At 58.7% G+C, this 13,695-nt stretch overlaps 1 protein-coding gene across 1 annotated transcript in view; it reads left to right on the top strand.

Moving 5' to 3' along the window:
• Positions 1-13,695, top strand: part of TRAPPC9 (trafficking protein particle complex 9) — a 529,205-nt gene that overhangs the window by 269,058 nt on the left and 246,452 nt on the right. The window lies entirely within an intron of this gene.

The following is a 13,695-nucleotide window of genomic DNA, read 5'->3' as shown; positions in this document are numbered from 1 at the left end:
AGACTTCCTCGCAAGAAAGCACACGGGTGCAAAATCTCCCTTATGGCGTCAGCACCTCAGACCTGGGGGGCTCGGGATGCGAATGCCTGTCCTAGACACAGACCACTGCAGCCCAGACTGCCACCGTTTGTGAAGGGTGCGCTCTGCACCAGGCGGACGAGCTGCCGGGGTGACAAGACAGCGCTCGCCGAGAGAAAGAGGAGACGGTCTTGCTCCCTCTCGAGCGTCTCCTGTGAGCGGGGCCCTTCGTGTCTCCTTCCATTCCTGGAGCTCTTAGGGAGAAGGCCTCGTGCCCTTTTGTTACACGGAGGTCCAGGTACAGTGGCTTTTCCCCGGTCACACAGCCAGGAAGCAGAACGTTGGAAGGCAAGGTTTCTCTTGCTGCAAAGCCCGGGTTCTTCCGTTCCAGGGGACATCTTCATGGGGCGCAGTCTGTTGTCTTTCTGGCTCTTGGCCCTGCTGTTATTTTGAGTAGATGTCTCAGCCAACCTGGCCGCTTCCACTTCAGCACAATTTCACCCCACGGGCCTCCCGGCGAGGCTGGCCCTGACCTCCTTTTTGCAGGGGCAGACGTGGTAGGAGCGTGACTGGTCACCGGGAGCCCCTCTCCTGCTCCTCGTCTACTCTGTGGGAAACTCTGACAGTTGGGAAATGTGTCTGATCTTGTGTCAGAATTGGCTTCCCAGCCACCTGTCTCTGTTGCCAGCCTCGCGCACTGCTGCCTGGCCTCGGATGCTAAACCCGCGCTCCCCCTGTGGGCCCCGGGTGTGGGAGCCGAGAGGCTCTTTGGAGGTGGTGCTGACCTTGCCTTTGTTCTGAAGGTTGAGCCGAACCCCGTGTGATTCATCCTCTGGCACTTTGTCATTGGGTTTCTTTTTGATCTCAGCAGCAGACATTAAAAAAAAGCCCCATCATTACACAATCTGCATTCCACCCGGTGATTTCACTGGGCTCTGGCTCCTCTGTGGGGCTTCTCCCACACGGGAGGATGGATTGAAGGGCAGAGGAGTTTGAGATGAGGAAGGGCCTCGCCGAGGGGCCACTGTCCCCGCTTAGTCCTGAGGGAAGATGACATACTCAGCAGGGGACGGGAGAGGTGGAGGGGCCGTGACTGGGGGGCGGACAGGAAGTTTGCAGGAAGTGAGGACGCGGTAGGAGTGTTTCTAAACCGGCTCTGTTTGCTCTACGAAGCGCGAAGCTCTATGAAGTCTAGTTGTGGCTTTCCTTCTGAACGACGGAGAGGCTAGAGAGTTCCAGGGAAGGATGAAACTAAATCGAGAACAGGAAGGATCGGTCTGGTCAGCCAGAGAGCCTACCCAGTGGCCATGCGGGAGACGGATTCAGCCAGTGTTGGACGGAGCCTCGGGAGAAGGGACGAGACTGTTGAGGCTAAACGAGCAGTTCATTTGTCAATTTGCCGTGTGTTTATAGGGAACTTACTATATCAGGCCCTGATTCCCCTGGGATGAATGGGCCGTACTGGAGCGCAGTAAGGGCAACAGGAACCAAAGTCTTTGTGATCTCGCCAAAGGGAAAGGTGCTGGGGGCAGCGGTAGACCTGGGGGAGGGAGAGGAAGAGGGAGACCCTGTCTCCCAGTTCCATAGGACTGTCCTCCTGAGGGTGGGCATGGAGCCTCTGCCGGGTGGATAGGAAGCTGGAGGCCAATGAGTTCGCTCCCTGGGGTTCAGCGCAGATTCCTGGGTGGGGGGTGGGCTGGGGCGCCATCTTGTTAACTGTGAAGTTGAACACCCTCCCAAGGAGGGTTGGGGGAGGGAGAGCAGCTCTGGAAAGTGCTCTAACAGGAGAGCGGTGTTTCAGAAGGGTCCATGCTGCTGCTGCTCCTTCCCTGAGCTCAGAACCTGGTGGTGGTGGGCCGGTGGGTGGAGCCCGGACCCTGCAGTGAGACCCAGTGGTGGCACTTTCTTGCTGGGTGACCTTTGGCGTGTTGTGTTGTCCTGTGGAGCCTCCGGACTGTCACCCATGAGGGAAGAGCAGTGTCTCCCAAAAGGCTCTCAGGATTGGCAGCTGAGCCAACAGCTGTGAGTCCTTTGTAGTCACAGTGTTGTGACTCGCTGCTTCTCAGAGTCCAGGCCCCGCCCCTCGGCAGCAGCACCGCTGAAATTTCTTACTTAGAGACTTCCTTGTGGGAGTGCTCTTAGCAGCACCCTTGCCTTCTACACACAGGTGTCCAACAGTAGACGCCCCCCTCAGTGGGGACAAGCCCGCATGTCTGCAAATCCTGCCAGAGGTCCCTGGGGGTGGGCAGCGCCTCACCTGTGTTCCGTCCTTCCTCCTCATGGCTCTCTGCCCTGGGACTGCTACTGGGCCTGGTCCACGGGTGAGGAAACTGAGGCACAGGGAGGGAAGTAATTGCCCCAGTAGGCTGTGTTTACAATGCTTCTAAAGAAAGAGAGGCTCCTAATGGTTTTTCTCAAGGTTCCAGGAGCGCGGAGGGCATCATGGGGCCGAGGGGGAGGGGGCCTGGTTCTTCCCCTCCTGCTGCTGCTCAATGTGGGGCTCAATCCCACGACCCTGGGATCGTGACCTGAGCTGAAATCCTGAGTGGGACACTCAACCGATGGAACCCCCTCCAGGCGTCCTGCCATGCCCCCTTGATATCTAGGTTTATAGCTGGCCCCTCATCCGAGGTCTCCATCAGCCGCAGCCTGGAAGCTGGTGGCCCTCTTCTGACGTGTGGTCAGAATTTTAGTCGTAGCCTCACATTGTCTCATCCGGTAGGCATGTCCTCATCCTGCATCATCATGGGAAGAACGGGGAGGACAGCACAGTATTTTGACTGTATTTGCATAGTTTTTATTACTGTATTATAATTCTATTTTATTATTGTTAACCTTGTACTGTGCCCAATTTATAAATTAAACTTTTCCATTGCTATGTATGCGTAGGAAAAAACCTAGTCTAAATAGGGTTTGGTATCATGCCTGGTTTCAGGCACCCTCCGTGGGGTCTCAGAACAGGTCCCCCGTGGATAAGGGGGCTGCCGCATTTCACTTCCCCATTGGCTGTCTGCGTTCTGTCAGCCGCTGCGTCCTGCTGGTGAGTCAGGTAGAGTCCTGTTGAGGCGCCTGAGCTCGGGGGCTGTCAGGATGTGGGGACTGAACAGCGGCCAGCCGCAGCACCAGGACCCTGCAGGCGGGCAGGGTGCAGCACACGGGGGTGGGGGCTCTGAGGGTGCCCCCACAGCCAGCTGCCTGCAGAGCAGTCTGCTCACCATCTCCACCCCCTCCATCGGAAGAGGGAAGCAGGAGCGAGCAGTGAAGGAGGCAGAGAAAAACCCAACCCAAAACAAGAGCCCTTGTGGCTGGAAGACCATGCGGGAGTCTTAGAATCGTGTCCCCTCCTCCTTGGCCATTTCTAGTGGGGACGTTCCAGGCCCTGCCCTGTGTGCGGCCCCGCACTCCGCATGTGTCCGTTGCCTGGCCCCTGGGCCCTCGGCTGTGTGCAGTGCAGCCAGGCGCCCTGCGCTGGCCCAGCCGACCGTTCCCTCCGAGCCTGCTTTGCGCATGCCTGGCGGATGGCAGCCTTCTCCTTCTGCTTTTGTTTCTGGAACAGTTCCCGACTTTTTCTCAAAAACTCATTCTTAACCTTGAGCAGATTTTGCTTTCTCTACCCTAAAATAGATCCAGGATTGAGTTGCTTGCCGCCCATCCCACTGGCCCAAGTCACCGTTGGCGCTCCCTGAGGTGATGGCACTGGTTTCCAGACCAGCGTCTGTGGTCACAGCTTTCCTCCCTGTGACCTGCTGTGCCTCAGTGTTGCCACCGAGCAGTCCCCTTGCCGCCTGAGAGAGAGCCATCGTTCTGTTCTCCGTGGTGGCTTCCCTGCATCACAGAGGAAGATCCAGAGTCCTAACAGTGGTCCGAAGGTCGAGCACAAACCTCTTCCACTCCAATCTGACCCCCTTTGTCTCCCCCCCGCCCCGCCCCTGGCCCGCTGTAGCCCGTCCGGGACCATGGTGCCTACCCTTCCACCCCCTGCCTTCCCCGAGGCCCTTCACCCTTCCCGAGATGCTCTCCCCCCGGGATCTCCAAGGCTCCCCTCACCACCTCCAAGTCTTGGCTGAACGTAAGTTTCCCAGTGCGCGAGGCACCTGCTGAGGTCAGGTCAGCCCCCTCTCCTGCCTTCAGCTTCCGGGGCGCGCTGCGCGAGAGGCCTGCTCACTACGCTTGCTGCCCTGCTCGAAAGGCAGTGTCCTCTGGTTGGTGGCCTTGGTGTGCGTACCGGACCTTTCCATAAGGAATGTGTGGAGGCATTCGGAGTGCTGGGCTCCCTTCCTCCTGCCTCTCTGCCTCCCTCTTGTCTCCCCTTTCTCTCTTTGGAAGCTGTTTCTTGATAAGAATACGGCTTTTAATGAGCGCAAGTCTTTCAGGGTTAGAGCCAGCCCTCAGGTTTCCAGCTTCTGGAAGGGCTTCACTCTCCTGACGGCGGACTTGCCGCGCCCTCCCCCGCCCAGGGAAGGGCCTCGCTGTGGGTTTGCCATCTGTCAGATGCACGCTGGGAGACCGACATGGTGAGCTGCTGGGTCACTCCCCTGCCGTGGCTGGCGGAGCCTTCTGGCCGCGGTGATGAAGACGGGCTCGGGTGTCCGGCCAGATGTCTTTAGGTGCATTGTGTCTCTGTTCCCTTCAGGGTGGCTTCATTCTTGTGTGCGGGTGGCTATGACCACTCGGTCCCCTGTGGTTTGGCATTTCAGGGAAGAGACCCCCTTTACTGGCTGACCTGTTGATCGAGCTTCTGGAACCCCAGTTCCAACAGACTTGCTTTATGTATTCACTGTCATAACAAAACGTGTGGGTGGCCCTCAGCCAGCAAAGCCGAGTCCCTACATGAAGACGAGTACTAGGTGCCGAACCGTCTTCGTGTGATCCTGTCTTCGTGTGATACTCTCTTGACGGAGGGCTGACCAGGTACATACCATGAACCCTGCCGCACAGGTCAGGAAACTGAACTCTGAAAATGAAGCACGTGGCCCCAGATCACAAGCTGCAGAGTGTTGCCACAGGGATTCACACTCAGGGAGCAGCTCTGTCCGTTTTGCTGGGCAGCTGGTGCGTCTGCGGGGTGCCGTGCTCAGCGCTACAACAGGGGTGCGTTCGAGGTCCTTCCCCTTCCTGCGTGCTGGCGTCGGGTCAGCAGGCACGTGGGCGCTGAGGACGTGGGACTGGGGGAGAGCAGCCGTCTCCTGGCGTCGCTGTGTCCTGGAGCTGGGGGCATTCAGCCTGCCCTTGGCTGCCTGTGCTCCACGTAGAGGGGAGCTGGGAGCGCTGGCGGGGCTGGGGTTCTGGGGCTGCGCTGCCACCGACGCTGCTGGAAACTGAGACCGGGGTCCCCTTCTGGACAAAAGGGAAGATGACCGCCCCCTGGTGCCCCCCAGCCGAGGCATGACAGTACGGGGTCCCAGCTCCTGCAAGCAGGTGCCCCTCAGCAGACACTGCCTCTTGCCGCCCTTGGGCAGTCAAGAGGTCTCTTCCTGCTGAAATGCGGCCGCTTCTGAGTTCAGAGCGGTGGGGCAGGGTCACCTGCAGATGAGTGGGCCCCAGGGCATCTGGGCAGGTGTGCCCAGCAGGGAGTGTGGGGACGTGACCGCTGCTGCTGTCCACACGGAGGCCATGCTGTGGAGAGGGTCGCCGTGCAGGCTGTGTGACTGACTTGAGGCTGTGCGACATGGAGGCCAGGGCCATGGTGGAAGGGAAGCAAGAATGGGGAGGGCCAAGGGCAGGGGAATGAGGTACGTGGCCGCGGGTGGGATTCTGATTCCAGCCCTGGGGTCGCGTCCAGGAATGTCAGGAACCGTGGCTCTGTGGGCTCAGGGGCCATACCCACTAAGGCGTGGTGTTGGACCTGCAAGGTCTGTGCAGCTCTAGCAAGAGCAGCGTAGATTGTGTGGGAACCCTTGTGGCGGGTTGCTGGTCTGTGAGGGCTGGTTCTTCGGGTATCAGCCGTGCGCTGTGTGTCCTTCACCCTCCCGGGGCTGGACAAGGACAACGGGCTACGTTTCCACCTGATGGGCCCAGGGTCTCTTCCTGCTGTAATCTGCCCTGGGGCTCGTGAGAGACGCAGAGCTCCTGCGGGGAGGGCTTGATGGATGCAGCCTTGGAAAGGGGCCGAAGCGTCTTCCTCCCAGGCCCTGGAGGTTCTCCTGCAGCCAAGACTCGATGGGCTCGGGGATGGTTCATGTTTGGGCTGACGAAAGAGAGAGATGAACAGAAGGACACTTTGAAAGCCATTTCCCCGTTTGTAGAAGTGGTGGTAACTCTCCAACAACGTTTACAGCACACAGCGTGCCGTGTGTGAAGTGCACACTTCTTAGTGTGATTTCAGAGGAGTGTGGCGGTGCATGTGCTCCTCCCATGTGACAGTGTAGGCCCATGAGATACTGAGTGAACTTGGCCCAAGTTCTTGTAACTAAGAGGCAGTGTCAATTTTTCTGACTCTAAATCCCATTTTCTTAACCCGTATGCTCGTTACTAAATTGTGAGCAAAACTGTAGAAAGTATACAGCGGCACTTCCAGCACCAGAGGTGATTGTGGTTTGAGCATGTTCTTCAGTTCCTTGGTCAGAGGGAGGATAGGATGTGGGCAAAGGGATGTCCTGGCCAACTCCTGGACACGGTGGCTGTGTGACATTGGAGAGGTGACTCAGTCTCTCTGATAGCACTTTCGCACCTGTGGAGGAAGGATCGGGATGCGTGTGGCGTGTACAGTATCCAAGAGTGGGTGAAGCAATGCGGTGACAGTAGCTGGGGACCTGATGCGGACGGGGCACTGCTCGAGGGTGGCTTTGGTAAGGAGTGCGTTTGATGAGGCCCGGGGGTTGGCTGAGGGAGCCAGCGGCCGGAGAGTGGAAGGCAGGGTGCAGGGGCCGGACGGGCCAGGCTGGGAGGACCTGGAGGGCCGTGCAGGGGGTTGGCGTCTGTCCTGTGGTCGTGGGGGGCCGCTGGCAGCTGCAGGGAGACCGCAGGAAAGAGCCGGCCTGCGCTGCGAACAGTTGTTAATTCTGTTACTTGGTGTAACGTTGCCGCGGCGGACGGAGCAGTGGATCAGAACCCTTTGAAGCCGACTTGAGGCCCCAGCGCCCCCTGCTCCACCGCTGACTTTCTGGCGTCTTTCATCTCTGCTCTTATCTAGATCACGGGAGTTAATTATCTCTCCAAATATTAACTCTGTCCGAGACTTTATAATGAGATTTTCCGTCATCTTCCAAAGAAGACTCACTGCTTTCTGCAGGAAACACCATTGGTAGTGAGGCTTCAGTGCCCGAAGTAGAGGCAGCGGAGTGGCTACCCATATGCGAGGCAGTACTAAAGGACCCCTCCTTTGGGCAACTCCTGCCAATGTGGGTGCCTGCCTGGGGCTCTGGAAGCCTCTGCCTGCCTCTGTGCAGGGCATGGGCTGGGCAAGCCCCTCCGTGGACTCGGCCTTGCCCTCCCGCCCTCTGCCCATGCTTCTTCCACAGCACCGGGGTTTGGTGTCTCGGAGTGGGCCACAGCCAGTGAGGCTGTCCCCACAGGTGAGGGGCACTGGGGGGCACCTCCTGGGCAGGGGCGGCTGGTGGCCAGGCAGAGCACCTGTAGCGAGTGCTGTGTGCTCCGCTGCCTGAACCCAGCCGAGGGGTCTCCTTACCGCGCCTCTGCCTGTGAGACGGGACAGCTCCCCTAGCTGCTCTTGTCACTGCTGAGGACCTGCTTCTGTGTGTTCAAGGTTTATCTCTTCCTGTCTCTGGGCTGTGTCTCCTGACCATCCTCCAAGGCCCAGCTGCAGCTTTTTGGACTCGATCTCATCAGCACTGAGCTTCTAGGTGTTCTTGACCGAGCCATGCCAGTCCAGCTCCTCCAGGGCGGGTGTGTGCTCCAGAGTGGGGTTCCGGGTGCACCTGCTCCTGTCATCGGGCTGCTGGGCCCCGCCTGCCCTTGGGCATCAGTGCAGGGAGTTGGAATTCCAGGCTTCCGAGACTTGTCGGAGGCACTTGTCCTGAAGGGGGGCGGGGGGACCAGACGCCTGACTTGGGGCAGGGCTGGGTGGAATGCTGGGTGGCCCAACCTCACTTCAGCGGATGGCCAGTCCCACCTGATTGCTGTGTGACTCTGAAGAAACAAAATGTCGGCCTGGGTTCGGAGCACCCCTGGGGACATGGGAGCCCTCTCTCTGGGCCATCCTCACGCGCCTTACTCCCGTGTGGACCAGACGGCATGTCTGGAGCTGGTCTGATTTCCCACTTGTCAGAACGGTGTTGGTGTTGTCCTCATGTGGTCCACTACGGAGGCTTTAGGAAATGAAGTGGAATCAGCCTGGTCTCGCCCTCAGCGATCCTGTAGAGGGAGGTCACAGGAAGTGAGAGGGTTAGGGTCCCTGTGTCTGGGGGTGTGGCCTCAGCAGCTCGGGGAGCCCCTCCCTCTGTGCACGAGGAGGTGGTATATCCCACGTGAGCATCTTAGGCAGGTAGGCAGCTGAGGGAGGGGAGGGGTGTGGTGACAGGGTCCCCCTCTCTGGCGAACCAGCAACCCTGTCCTTGCCACAGAGTCCTCTGCTGCGCTCTCTCCTTCCCTCCCTCTCTCCTTCCCTCCCTCCTTCCCTCTGTGGCTCTCCCCTCCCCTCCCCTTGGCCCTCTCTGCAGGGCCGACAGTTTCCAGGATTAGCACAAAGTGTGTAAAGGGTGTAGTGCAGAACTTGGCCTGAGCTGGCCTGAGTGTCCAGTAAATACAAAATTACCCGGATTAGCTCCAGCCCCGGCCTCCCAGGCAACCGGGAGTGAGTCACCTGGTGTCTGGTAACTCAGCCGGGGGAGCTCAGCGCGAGGACAGTGCGTGTGTGTTAAAGTATCGGCTGTTTAATGTCAGTGAAAAAACAAACTTGCCCTCAGATTAGGGCTTGCTCTAAACAGCGCCCGGGAGGAGCCGAGTTTCTCGGCCGTGGCCCCGAGCAGCTGCAGCCGCAGCGGGAGGCTGTCCTGGGAGCCAGGGGGTCAGCGCGATGCGTGTTTCCGATGGAACCTGGGTTCCTACAGGAAGACTGGACAGGCTTCCGCACTAGGTCAGGCGGTGTGTGCTCTCACAGCCCGCAGACACGCAGGGGTCCCTGGGGCGTGTGGCCGCCCTCGGGTTTGTAGGCATAGACCCCAAGGGCCTGTCGCCTCCTCCACCAGGAACCGAGCATCTGCTAGTTGGGCGCTCTGCGCGGCGCAGAGGACCGGCGTGGGGAGGATCTGCGCAGGTCCGCGGCCCTTCATCTCCTACTCCCAAATCCAAAAAGCTCCCCAAAGAAAGCTTTTCTTTTTATGAAGGTGGGTCCAACCTATTTGGGGTTGAAACCTGACCTGAACTTGTGCGAGGCTGTTTAAAGCCTTCATTTCGCTCAGTAGGACTCCTTGTCTGTCACAGCAGACACCTGGTGTGTCAGGTGGTAGGGTGTGGCATGCGGCGGCGCACCTACCTCATTGCCTTTCTCACGTCTGAAGACGTCCCTGTCACGGAAGGCTCCAGACTCTTGTGCACTGGGGAAGGTGGAAGGGAGAGGGTGGAGCGGCAGGTCCAGCAGGATGTGGGGGAAGGCGCGGTGGGGGGGCCGGGGGCCCTGCGAGGGGGGGTTTCGGGGGGGCACAGAAGGGAGGCTCGGAGGCTCGGTCAGGGTGGCCGCGATGTGAGGACACTGAGGAGACGCTGGGTGCTGTGACGCATGAGCGTGGCGTGGGGTCAACAGCAGGCCGAGTGTCTGCTGGCGTCTCTGCGTTGGCTTTTCACGCAGCTCGTTGTCCTGTAAAGAGGAATTTCAGTTTTAAAAACGGAAGCACGGCAGAAAGGTAGGGAGAAGGGAACGTCCCCCATCCTGGTTCCCAGGAGTGCAGTTGACGTGAGGTGAGCCCCTGACAGACTTGGCCCCCGCGCTTCTGCACACGGGCAAGCCTGGTGGGAAGGAGGGACGGTTGTCCCCCTAAGTGGCGTCATCCTCTTTGTAATGGGGTTATTAGCTTCACCGGAACTGGGGGGCGGGTGGAAATAACGCCGAAGGCATTGCTGAACTTGGAGCATCTTCAGTTACGACAAGAGAAGTGATGGCCCGACTCTGTGTAAGATGATGAAAGTGTGAGAAGCCCCGAATCACGTTCTTAGCTTCCATTGCTAAACTGTGCGTTTCAGATCTCCAAATTAGTGGTCGGTTTCTTGTGAAAAATGAGGAAATGGATACTTGTGTGCTTCCTGCACAGAACATAGCTGTTCCTCCTTCAGGACGCGTGGCGCTTACGGTCTCTTGTCTGACCGTCATCTCAGACGGCGCCTGGCGCTCCCTGCGCATGCCACCCGAGGCCGCGCTCCCCGCCGCCCTCGCCACAACTGCCCCCTCCCGAGTGTGTCCTCCCCTCTCCCTCTCTCTCCCTCTCTCCCTCTCCCTCCCTCTCTCCCTCTCCCTCTCTCTCTCTCTCTCCCTCTCCCTCTCCCTCTCCCTCTCTCCCTCTCTCCCTCCCTCCCTCTCTCTCCCTGCCGGTGGGAGAAACATCTGGGACCTTACCAGAAACACCGTTGAGGATGGCCGGTGATTCTCGAGTTCTCCTGCAGCTCGAGGGCACTGAACCCGTACCGTCGGGCAGGTGCGGAGGCCCTGGGGACGTGGCCGTGACCAGCACCCACAGCACAGATGGAATCCTGCCTTCGGAGGGCTCTGTCCTGGCGGGGAGAAGGCAGAAGGAGTAGACTACTTGGTGAGAGTGACCCGAGACGAAGGAGCAGCTCCTGAGGAGGAGGCATTTGTTCTGAGGTCTGAACGGTGGAAGCAAGATGGCCCTGCCGGGACCCAGGGGCTGACATGGAGGTCCAAGCAGAAAGGAAGCCTGTGCCAAGGAGCAGGGCGAATCCAGGGTGCGCTTTGGAGGAGCCCCGAGGCCTCAGAGCGCGAGTTCTGGGAACTTTTGTGGGCCACGCCAGGATTTCGTGGGGTGGGGACACGGGGGGCTTTGGCGGCAGCCCAGGGAATGGTAGGTTTGTTCCCTGTGCTGCAGAAAGGTCACTGTGCTAGTTGGACGTGGGCTGTAGGGCAGGGGCTGGGAGGGGCTCCTGGTGACAGGTGCTTAGGCTCAGGATCTGCTCAGGAGAGAGTGAGGGCGTCCTGCCAGCTGGTGGCCTGAGCACCAGGGCTGTGGGCTGTGACATCCTTGCTGAGGTCGGGAAAGCCGGTGAGGGGGAACACACCGGGTTGTGGGGAGACCTCAGGGTTCTTGGGCGGGCCCCCTCTGAGAGCCACTTAGGGCCCAGCAGAGGTGCAGGGAGCTGGATGTCTGCTGCCCGGGGGCGGATGAGAGTGCGGAGTTGGTGGCGGGTAACACAGCGCCCCAGGGACACATGCACACCTGTGGGGTGGCCAAGCAGGGTGGCCAAGCCGGGAACGCGTCAGCGAAGGGGGAGCCAGGGCGGTGCAGCAAGGGCGGGCGCCGTGGAGCCTGGGGAAGGGGTCTGCAGAACCAGTGAGCCAGCGGGAAACCAAGGCAAAGCAGCTGGGGGCAGCAGGGGGGGCCAGGCCAGGAGGCTGCATTGGCTTTGGGACTGGAGAGAGCCCTTCAGGGAGCGGGAGGCTGGGGAGAGGAGGATCCTCCCTCCGTCACCCTCCAGAGCTCCTGTTGCTGGTCCTGATGCCAGCACTCCAGAAGGCCCGCCTCTTCTGGCTGATGCCAAGTCCCCTCCAACATCTGGCAGGGGTGGGTGGCAGCAGTGCTTAGGGCTTGTTGGTAGCTGGGCCCTGTTCAAGACTCTTTTTTTTTCTTCTTAATGTTTTAAATTTATTTTTGAGAGACAGAGACAGCGTGAAGAGGGGAGGGGCAGAGAGAGAGGGAAATACAGAATCTGAAGTAGGCCCCAGGCGCTGAGCTGTCAGCACAGAGCCCGACGCGGGGCTCGAACCCACGAATTGTGAGATCATGACCTGAGCCGAAGCCGGACGCTTAACCGACTGAGCCCCCCAGGCGCCCCTCTTCATGTCTCAGGTGGGGAAGAAGAGGCAACCAGCCACCCCACCCTGTGCGAAGCGGGGAGCCGTAGCTGGAGAATGGACGCTTGTGGAGATGCGTGTGCAAGTCTGCACCCCTCACCTCTACGGCCTGCTGCCTGCCTGCCCCCAAGGAGAGCCCAGCCCTTTCAGGGCGCAGCCTCGGGAGACAGTTCTGGCAGCACTTTGAGACGAAATGTTTATTTTTAACAATGAATCAGAAGTGAAAGGAGGTTCATTGACTGAGGCAGGCGCGGCTCCCCACACGGAGAGCGCCACATTGGGTCCTTATCAGCCAAAGCACTGGCTCTCTCCACGGGGTGCATGGGGCTGTTCTCCCACCGGCCTCGCGGGAGGCTACGTGTCCCTGTCCCCTCTGGGCGGGCGGGCAGGGCAGAGGAGGGCTGGTTGCAGGCTGGGCGCCTGGCGACATAAGAAGTTCTGCTTCCCTTCGGCATGTCTGCTTCAGGAGGACTGAGCCTTCCCGGGGCCTTCGGTCAAGAGGGTCCCTGGGATTCTCAGGACACAGCGTGAAGACCCGCATGGAATAGAACAGTTGGTTTATACTTAGATTTTATCAGGATGTTAAAGATAGAAGTGGAAATGTAGATTTTCAGTATAGGCTAGTGTTTTAACGACCTAACCCCCCACCTTTAACAGCAGCATCCTTTCTGCAAGGAAATTAGGCAGAGGAAACCCCAAGTATACACCTGACTGAGGTCGCCCCCCCGCCCCCCCCACGCAGAGCAGGCACGTGGGCTCCTGGGCGATCCTTTATCACGTGGGCCCCGGCGTTTCCGAGAGGGCGTCCACAAACCCCGGAGCACAGGGGGAGCCCTCCTCTCCAAGGAGGCGTGTGCCGGCCATGAAGTTCACCCAGGCATTTGGGGCGAACACGGCTGGCTGTGTGTCTGTCTCCACTACCCACGTTCTGTAAGGAGTGGGCAAATGATCATGTGCTCCGGAGCTCTCCGATGAGGAGTTTGAGAGAGTCCAGCTGAGCCTTGCTCCCTGCCTGTCACCTTGGGGAAGTCACTGAACCTCCCCAGGGATGGGTTTTCTGTCTATAACACAAGAACAACAGTGTGCCGCCTGCCGCAAGGATTTATTGTGAGGAGTGATAAAGAAGATAGCACAGCCCTTGCCAAGCTCTGTGCCTGGCACTGAATCATGCTTGGTCAGTGTTCCAAGGCAGGGGAGGTTGTCCCCCAAGGTGGCACTTAAAGTGTCAGGTCTAGACTCAGAGCTGTCACGTGGCCCCACCCTCGGGCCAAGAACCTGGTAGGACTTCCCGGGACACTGGTCACCACTGTGAGCCTTATGTGGTCCCAGCCCCACCCCCATGGCAGCACCGAGTAGAGGTACTATTGAAGCTTGAAAAGATGTGAGTTCTTGGTATGCGATCTTTCATTTATGCCTGTGAGAGGGTTTTCATTTTTTTAATATTTTTACATTGTAGTACTTGTTTTGCTTGTTGGTGGTGTTTGCTTATTTAATACATTCTGTCAAGGACAGAAATTACATGCTGTTTTTTTCCCCCCCTAGGGAGTGTGTCTTGGGTTTTTCCCTTATTATTTTCATTACTTTTTTTTTTCCCTCTTCTTTTTTTGGTGGTGGGGGTGGTTATGTTTAAATGAAGTTGCTTTTACAGCACCAAAGACTTAATCATCCATTTCCTATAAAAAAGGTAGCTACTTTTTTGC

The sequence above is a fragment of the Suricata suricatta genome, chromosome 15, assembly GCF_006229205.1.
Source record: "Suricata suricatta isolate VVHF042 chromosome 15, meerkat_22Aug2017_6uvM2_HiC, whole genome shotgun sequence".
Lineage (NCBI taxonomy): Eukaryota > Metazoa > Chordata > Mammalia > Carnivora > Herpestidae > Suricata > Suricata suricatta.
The sequence above is the reverse complement of the archived record's forward strand: the minus strand, read 5'-3'. Positions and strand labels throughout refer to the sequence as shown.